Raw genomic sequence first — 9,904 nt, 5'->3', positions numbered from 1 at the left:
CCTCGTTACACTGATAATAAGAAAAAAAGGGGACGATTACTTAAGAGTAACCTCCAGTGCACATAAATAGGCTCCATAACTGCAGGAAGCAGTTTACCAAGACAACACATACCAAGTGGTGAATGCCGCTGATTGGCCTCTTCACGGATAAGCTAGTGGTTAGGGTCACTTCACTAAGAGCGGCACACCATATAAAAGGTGACACGGGAAAGCGCTAAGAGTGCTGGATGATTGATGGAGAGAATGTTGTGCCGAACGTGGAGACAGAGAAAGCACAGAGACTCTTGGTGAGTGAGATCACTGTTCGAGAACAACTGCTGAGCTTGCTTTTCGCCGAGGCTTGTGTGCTGTGCTAGACCTGTGTTCCTCTAAGTTCACTGGTGTCCATACCTGCGCTATGTGGTGGGTGAGGTCATTTATACTTGGACGTGTGCCAAGGTGGTACTTCCACTTCTGTAGTTCCTGGGGATTGTGTTCATCCATTGAGCTGGCATGTTGTTCGGTACCCAAGAATTCAAATGATGCAGACCATGCCCAGTTTCAACATGCACCCAACTAGATTGCATCAATGCTGCTGCTGCTGCTGCTACGACTACGACTACTACAAATACCACGACTTTAATTGTCCCAATTATTCACACTTTATTGCACGGTCGGCCACCCGAGCTTTCCTTCTCCACACCCCTCAATCCCGAGCATTCTCGGTTCCCTCTCTACAAAATGATACCATACCTTGTTACTTGAACATAACAAATAGATGGCCCTTAATTTCTGTTTACATCCAGTGGATCTCTTATCCTGTCGGGCAACTTCACTTAATCCCATGTTTCATTCAACCTCTCTTTTTGTGTTGTTTTTACTCCCCATGGCTTCAAACCATCACCCATGGTTTGCTAAACGCTCGCTCGTGGTCAAGCTTGATGGTGACCTAATCATATTGAACAACTCCTACATTTTGACGTAATTTACAGTCAAAACAACTTTGTGCTCGAGCTTCTGCAGATTTGTCAGGCTTGTGTAATTACTGCGGTGTGGAAGCAATGTTTAGTGTCATGATAATTATTTTGACCTATAACAAGATCAATTATGCCAGGTTCGCCCTCATCAACCTTCAATAATTGTGGAACTCGCATAACTTTTCCACCTTCAAGATCATCAATGCCGACATCACCGCAGTAAGAGGTTTAAGAGGTGACCAACAATTGTAAACCAAGGACTGGTTGTCCTGGGTGTTAAGAACCTGAACTAGGTGGGACATCACGTTCCTTGGCTGCACTCTGCTGGACACATCTTGAGTTACATCACAATCGTTTGGTGAATTAAAAAAAAAAAAAAGAGATGAAGCTTATTATGGTATAATCCTTCAGCAAAGGGAGTTCATATAACATCTGCCTCGGTGTGAAATGAAAATAAATCGAAACCATAACGACTTTGATATGAAATGAATGTCAAGTTATTTTTCCATTTCCCAGCAGTGAAGACTTTCCCATTTTCACCCTGCCCTAATCACGATTCGACTTGTGTCGACCTTTTCGGGTTCTGGTGTCTCTTGAGCGATCACCATTTTAATCAATCTTTTTCAAAGCTTGTTCTCTCACTGCAGCAGAATGTTGCTCTTCGGACAGCAGGAGCTTCATTGTTTCACATCATTAATATCGGTTTCTTTGCATGGTAACTGTGGGCTTCAGTGGTATGATTGCAGGCGTGGAATCCATCCATCCATCCATCCATCGAGGGCTGAATTAATATGTTGACAGGGATACTCTTCCCTCCAGGGCTTCAAGCAGACGGTGCACCATTATCTCATGTCATCCACCATCCCCATATTTCCGACCCACTCAACCCTTTTACATGCAGGTTACTCAGTTTGCTCCACAACCCCCCTCCCCCTTCTCTCTTTCTCTCTCTCTCTCTCTCTACTCTTTTGTTTTCAGTTAATTACTAAATTCCTTTGCTTGTTGTGTCCATCTGGAGTCCCACTGTCACTACGTTACCTTTTTACCAGTTTTTTTAAAACAAAATGTAAACCCAAACCAAACAAGTGGTCAGGGCACAACAAATCCCACCCATTTAAAGGCATAAAGTTATTTTGGGGATCAAATTTAAATTTAATACATCCTTAACCTGAATGTGGATTATAAGGAATAGAATAAGGAATATTTTAGTCTTAGTTTGAAGTCAATTAAACCATTTTTGACGAAGTAATGAGCGAAAAACTATTTTGACCTGACCTTGACCTTTGACCTAATTGGACCCAAGAGTTAATGGGGTCGTCCGAGGTTCATTACCCACCTGTAGATACAATTTGACAGTGTTTGAGCCAGCCGTTTTTCCCGTAAAGTTGTATTTTCGTAACCATGTTTTAGTTTTCATGGAAAATTTGTAATTTTGACCGATGACGCTGACCCCCAAAACTTCGGACCCTACCGATCTTCACAAATATGCATTTTTCACTATAGGAATGGGTAGGGTTATAAGTGACAAATAGAATAAGGTTCACTATAAGCTTAGTTTGAAGTAAATCAGATCATTTTTGACGAAGTTATGAGCGAAAAACGATTTTGATCTTTTTGTGACCTTTACCTTTGATCCAATTGGACCCAAAAGTTAATGGGGTCGTCCAAGGTTCATTGCCCACCTGTGTATTAAATTTGATAATGTTTGCTAAAGCTGTTTTGCCATAAAGTTGCTAACAGACAGACAGACAAACAAACCGGACGATTACAATATCCTGCTCCCTCCCTCCGGGTGGGCAGGATAATAAAACATACCTGCTAAAAAAAAAAAAGACAACTCGGTTTATAACAAGGGCACTCGGTAGAGCACATACCTCCGCCACGCAATGCCTGATCCACGAGAACATATCGGGCCCAATACATGTTTGAAATATCATGCTGTATATTGCTTTTGGCCCCATCTCTCAATGGTGAAGAATCACTTTTTAAAAATTAAATGATTATCTTATCCAGATCTGCATTCAGATCTTCACCAAAAAATGAATCATTTCTTTCTAGTCACACACCCAACCTGTCCACCAAGTTTCGTCCGAATCCGTCCTCAACTTTTTGAGATGTCATGCTACATATTGTTTTGGCCCTAACTCTCAATGGTGAAGAATCACTTAAAAAAATTCTAGTAGCTGGATCCGGACAAACAGACAGACAGACAGAGGGGTGAAAACATGACCTCCATCCATCTTCGTGACGGAGGTGGTAAGAGCTCAAAAGAAACCTTCATTTTAACATTCATAACAGCCTTGCAATGCTATTTAATTATTACCTGAACACATTTTATCTTGAAACACCAAAGGTAAGGTAAGACAGCAGGTAAGACATGCTTTCAATAACATTCTTTTAAATTGTGAAGAAAAAAAAACATTTTTGCTTTTGAAATTCGAGCTGTGGTTCAGGACTTGGTTAATATTGTGACATCAAACCAAAAATGTCGCTTGAAGCGAGGACGTATTGTTGCGGGGCCGGGTATCGGCGACGAGCACGACTGCTAGATGGAACTGCAGAGTCGGCTCGACCGATCGCCCAGAATTTAGATCCTACCTTTTCGGAAAAGTAAGGGTCCCTCTCAGACCGTGAAGGGTCAATATTTGTACCACGTGGTACAGGGTTATTTGCCAATTTTTAAAATACCTAGAGACCACGTGGCGATTTACCGAGTCTCCACACCTTCGACGGCACCCGTACGGAGTGAGCCGCTCAGCGTACTCGAACCGCGTGCGACCCGAGCGGACGGTTACCAAAGTCCCGTCGGTCCAGATGTCCCCTGACGGCGGCACAACGGCCTTACTAATTTCCCCAACACGCAGTACGCTAAGTCAATGAAGGAAAGGACGATGACGAGCTAAAACATTCAACAATAGGATATTTATTTACAATAGGGAAATGAGGGGGGGGCACGTAATGGCAGAGTTATCACGACTATTGATAAATGCAGTCAATGTACAAGGCACTTAACAGTTGCTACTTAAAGACGGGCCCACACACAGACACACACACAGAAACGGACCCCAATAGTCTTTATTGAAGGCCTCCAGCTCGAGGACAGGTGAGCTAGAGACCAGAGCCTGCACTTGGACCTGTCCACCTCGTGTGGTCTTCGACAATCCGGCTCGACGGGACTCGAACACGCAACACGATGCCGCTCAAAGCGTCGGACGCCAGGTGGACGAGACGAGAGACGAATTGAGCACTGCAAACCGACCAGACCGGACGAGTCGATCTCCGGCACCTCAAACCCGATCACTGCCAAGCCGACCAGACCAGACGAGTCGATCTCCGGCACCTCGAACCCGATCGTTGCCAAGCCGACCAGACCAGATGAGTCGATCTCCGGCACCTCAAACCCGATTGCTGCCAAGCCGACCAGACCAGACGAGTCGATCTCTGGCACCTCGAACCCGATTGCTGCCAAGCCGACCAGACCAGACCAGACCAGACCAGACCAGACCAGACCAGACCAGACCAGACCAGACCAGACCAGACCAGACCAGACCAGACCAGACCAGACCAGACCAGACGCTCAACCCTGGCACTCACCCTGCCGTTCACACTCTTTCCAAGGCCCTGGCGTTTCTTATATGGAATTTCTCCTGCAGGAGAGGGTGTTGTGGGAAGGATCACCGTCTGAGACGTCTCGGCTCCCATTGGTCTGGGGTTCGTGAGAAAGTCGATGTCTGTGGTGTCTCACGCCTCCCATTGGTCGAGGGTTCGTGAGAAAGTCGATGTCTGAGACGTCTCGCCTCTCATTGGTCGCGGGGAATATTCCATCTCTCTGGGGCGGGGTCGGAGCTCTGGTGGCCGAGGAAACCCCGCCCATGGACGTGGTCGAACGCAGGAAGACAATGGCGTCCGTGTGAGGAAGCGAGGTGAAGGCGTGTTGTTGTTGTTGTTGTTGTTGTTGTTGTTGTTGTTGTTGTTGTTGTTGTTGTTGTTGTTGTTGTTGTTGTTGTTGTTGTTGTTGTTGTTATAAGGGGTGTAAAAATCCTCACTATTAAAATAACGCACAGCTCACGTACATTTAATTCCCATTAGACAAGGGCAAGGAAGCTATCTATAAAACACATACTTACCGATATAACTGTTCTATTGGAACTACTGAATGTTAAGTGCAGGAAGTTTCCAAATTCGCAACAGTACGTGGTTCAGGACTCGTACATAAGGCATGCAAAACTCTTTCAAAAGAGATACTCACAACAATCCTAGGAACGCCAACTATTTATTTTCAACATCCAACTCATTATTTTGGATTAGTAAGAAAAAAATATCAAGGTATTTATTTATTTATATAAATGCCTCACACATTTTCTTTTAGCGCCTTTTGGACTATTAAGATGGATAACAGAGGATAGAAATATTAAATAAATGGGATCAAAGGGGTTGATCATTCGAGACACAGACATTAGGGATGGGTTACAGTGTCTTTCTAACCATAATGGAGGGTCTGACAGGATGGCCAAATGGTACGCACACTCATCTCCAAGCTATCTAGCCTGGGTTTGAATCTCGACTCAGCTATAAACATTCATCCTGGTGTTTCACAGGCATGGTGATCCATCAATGTGTGTGTGTGCTGGTCCTCAGATGGACGCTCAACTGGGCCTTCCCTCTACCAGCATTCGGTAGTGGATGTTAAATACCCCATGGTGTCCTTCGCAAAGAGTAAGCGAGCTATGTCGGCACCATGAAAAAATTTCAAATTCTGCCCTAACCAGCAGAGGGCACTGCATTAGCGGCACAGCTCTCGCACAGAGTACTGCTCTCCCCTCTGGGCTGGTGCTCCCACCTCACACCTTTCTTGGCTTCACGCTGTGGAAACCAAAGTATTTAGGATCATTGGTATCTCGCGCGATGAGGCTGAGTCTTTGGGTATCTCACTCTCTCACAGGAGGCAGGTCGATGGTCTTTCTGGCTTCTACCGTCTCCTCTCTGGCCTCGCCCTTCCCTCGCCCTGAGATGTCTCCCCCCCCCCCCACCCATATTTCCACAGGGTGCTTAAGGTCCACCAATATCCCATTCTGGTAAAACTACCAAAATCAACAATCACTGCTCACCTTCACTCTTTCATTCCTCTTTTTTTCCTACCTTGGAACAAACACCCACACTCTCTTCAATCTTCCCTTTCGATCTTCAAAACAACTGTTCACCAATACCTCTTATCTTCCTCCATCCAAAACCTCAATTTTTTCTATCACCGTTAATCCACCCCAAACCCACCTCCTTCAAATTCCCTGCTTTCCTTCCTGAAAGTCCCCATAGTGTCCATCTTGTTTACTCCATGTACCCCACCCCATCCCTCTCCCTTCCACAGATCTCATGTATCTGTTCCACAATGTTTTTTTCCTTCTCTCTCCCACCCCTCTTGTCTCCTGCTCCCCTTGTTGTACGTTCTGTGTGTTCGCTCTCATACGAGCCTTGACATTGTGTACAAAAAAAAATTAAAAATGGGAAAGGTCTTTTTAACCTCTTGTTTTGCATTTTCATGCACATTCTCTATTTCCTAAGAGCTGCGATTTTGTCTGATTGTCGATATTCCCCAACGCTGAGCAGCAAATTTGATTGGTGAAGATGGTGGAAAATAGCGTTCTTGTATGTTCAAGTGCTGTACTGTTAAACTGGAGGTTTTGGAAGTTTACCACCGTTGACACATCATTTTTTACACCACCTTATTTAACATGTTACACGAGTTATTTGTGCCTGTTGATTGTGTTCTTAATGAGTCGACATCCCTAAAAAAAAAGCAAGTTTCCTGTTTGAAATGATTTCAATTTTGTTTGAATGACAGACAGGCAGATAGACTAAAACTAGGTAGCTTGAGCTCTCCCTTGTGTCAATTCAGCGTCTGCACCGATGAAAAAAAATTTGACGGACGGAAGGAAAGACATACCAAATATTGAAGTAGCGACACCACTTAAAAATTAACTTTCTCCTCTCCTTGCATGCATGCTCGGGACGAGATTCCGTACAATTTGCCAAAATACTGCTCAACTGCAGGTTCATGTTCCGATTCATGTTCTACAGTGTTCAATATACAACAACCAATTGAAATTAAGGAGTTCCTCAATCGCAAACTGATGTCTGTAGACAGACAGACAGACAGACAGACAGACAGAGTGAACCAATTGCTTTACCCCGCTTTTGGCTTCACACGTGTGGGGTAATAACATTCAGGATTACCGTGCATGGGGTCATTTCGGTGCATTGACATGTTTTTACTCGGTCTCACAAGGTGAATCCGTTAAGTTGTAAGCGCTCAATGGTCTTGATAATATGAACAGGCAAAGGGACTCTTGAAAAATTACTTCATCTCATTATCAATAATTTTTTCATTTTAGTGTAGTAGATAGTAGAAAAATCGTGCAAATTATGATACAAGCATCAGATTTGGCATTTCTGTTCTGCAGGGCTTTCTGATCAAATCTGCCCGATTGGCCATTTGAAAATCCAAATTTTGAAAAATTTGAAAAAAAAAAAAAAATAATTTTGAAGTCACAGCTGGCTGAAATTCTTGAAGCGCAAGTGAACATCCCAGACAGAGAACTAAGAGGAGATGCAGTCATCATTGATGGCTCAGCACTTATCAATGCCCTACCTCCACGCACTTCAAAGATATTTGATGACTATGTTAAAGAAGACATCATCCCAAAGGTGGAATCCTTTGGTGCCAGGTACGAGAGGGATGGACGTAGTGTTTGATGTGTACAAGAAGTCAAGTCTGAAATCTGAGGCAAGGTCGAAAAGAGGGCAACGAATCAGAAGAAGAGTGACAGGAACCCGTAAGACCCCAGGTAACTGGAGAAGCTTTCTTCGAGATGACAGCAACAAGACTGAGCTGTTTCACTTCCTTGCGGAAAAGATGTGCGAAGCACAAACGACAAGCACAGTCATTGTCACAAAAGGAGAAGATGCCATTAGCAACACAAGGAAGTCACTGGATGCTGTGTCTCCATGTTGTCATGAAGAAGCTGTCACTCGAATATTTGTACACGTCAGGGATGCAACGACGGATGGTAGCAAGTCCATTATCATTAAGGCCAATGACATGGACGTACTAGTCATAGCAATATCTGTACTGCCATCCTTACAGGAACTAGGTCTTGAGAACATGTGGATTGCCTTTGTCCAAAGAGCCAAGGCGCGATGGATTCCAGTCCATGAGGTAGTTTCTGCAATAGGGCCTGAGAACGCTAGAGGGATCCCATACTTCCATGCGTTCACTGGATGTGACGTCGTGTCTGCCTTCCGCGGTAAAGGGAAGAAAACTGCATGGCAGACTTGGAACGTCTTTGATGATGTTTCTGAAACATTCACCAATCTCAGCCAGCATCCAACATTGATTTGTGATCTTGACTTTTTTGAAGTTTTTTTTTTTTCTTCAAATTTATCAAAATTTGGATTTTCAAATGGCCAATCAGGCAGATTTGATTAGAATCCCCTGGAGAACAAATGTGCCAAATTTGATGCTTGTATCATCATTTGCACGATTCCTCTCAAAAATTGCTGTTCTCTGCCCCACTATTTCACATCCCTGGAAGATGGACGTGGGACAAGCTTCCCCCTGTCAACCCCACAAGAACGTGGGAATAATTGTGGCCATAAAAGAAGAAGAAGAAGGAGAAGAAAAAGATCCCTATAATATATACGTAAACAAAAACACTTACAAATGAACATTTGTGAACTTTGCAGTCATTTATCTGGAGGAAGCCATTTTGAGTCCCTCATTGGTTGTAATATATGCATTGGAGGGATGTGAATACGAGGACTGATATATGTATACATTTACATATATATGAAAAAATATATACATATAAATCTATATATATATATATATATATATATATATATATATATATATATATATATATATATATATATATATGTGTGTGTGACATTGCAGCATGGCTCGTAGAATGTAATCTTATACAGCAGTGACAAAATGTTCCAAAGGTTTCCTGTCTGTGGATGGGTTTTGCGTCGAAAGGCCGAAGGCAAATCGTTGTTAAAGGGAATTGTAAGTGAAGAAGCAAGAGCAAGGTGGCATGACGACAAAGCAACAGCATGTTTCAACACAAGTCTGACTTTAAAGGTGGAGACGAAAAACTAAAGATTTTGGAGCCTCGGGGATGGACAAAGTGAGAAAACGTGTTCCATGAATTGCAGAACAGCAAGTCGAATGAGTAGAGGGGTGAACACGGCACAAGGTTCGCTGGAGAAGAAACGACTGTTTGTGTGTATATAAGGAACACAAAAATCCCGATGATTGTTAACCAGTTTGGAGCATTGTGTTTCAACCTTTTGTATTGAGGGTACAACTCCATGAATGTTTTAACTTTTAAGTCATATCCACCCTGTGCCATTGTGACTCACCATATTTAACAAAGGATGAGTCACTGGGGGTTACAGTGATCTGGCATGATGCGTTAGGTACGTTCGCTCATAGGCAGCAGGAACTCTTCAGAAGGACACGGAAGGAGCACACAAAATTACATCTAGTAATATTTCTCGAATCAATAGAAAAATATACAAAAGTGTACAGAAAGAGCACACAAACAACAACCACCACGACAGAAGCAACAACAACAATAACAACTATGTGTTATAAAAGATCCATTTTTCGTCTGTTTCACTTCATTTTACATCCTTATTGAGATTCACAGATAGACATGCAAAATGTTTTTAAAGTACAACATGCTGTCTATCGATTAAACCTGTATGCCTGGTGTTGGCTTAATGGTTACAGGGGTAGGCTTGGAATCCTAGGATCATGAGTTAAAATCCCACTCGCCTATTGAATGAATATCAGGTGGGGTTGACTCTGCCTGTCATCCTTCTGAGGTCAGCAAAATGAGTACCAGCTTGCTGGTATCCTGTGTTGGAGTGGTGACCTGACAAGG

General features: G+C 43.4%; 1 long non-coding RNA gene across 1 annotated transcript in view; it reads left to right on the top strand.

Annotated features, from left to right (window-relative positions):
- Window positions 1–4,499: 4,499 nt before the first annotated feature.
- Window positions 4,500–9,904, top strand: part of LOC147034240 (uncharacterized) — a 62,888-nt gene continuing 57,483 nt past the window's right edge. The window contains exon 1 of the long non-coding RNA XR_015057610.1: window positions 4,500–4,879. This is a non-coding gene — a long non-coding RNA (uncharacterized LOC147034240). The remainder of the gene's footprint in view (window positions 4,880–9,904) is intronic.

Source organism: Eptatretus burgeri, chromosome 1, assembly GCF_056783735.1.
Source record: "Eptatretus burgeri isolate ZD-2024b chromosome 1, Ebu_testis_v1, whole genome shotgun sequence".
In the NCBI taxonomy this organism is placed as follows: domain Eukaryota; kingdom Metazoa; phylum Chordata; class Myxini; order Myxiniformes; family Myxinidae; genus Eptatretus; species Eptatretus burgeri.
This window is presented reverse-complemented; position numbering and strand designations above follow the sequence as displayed.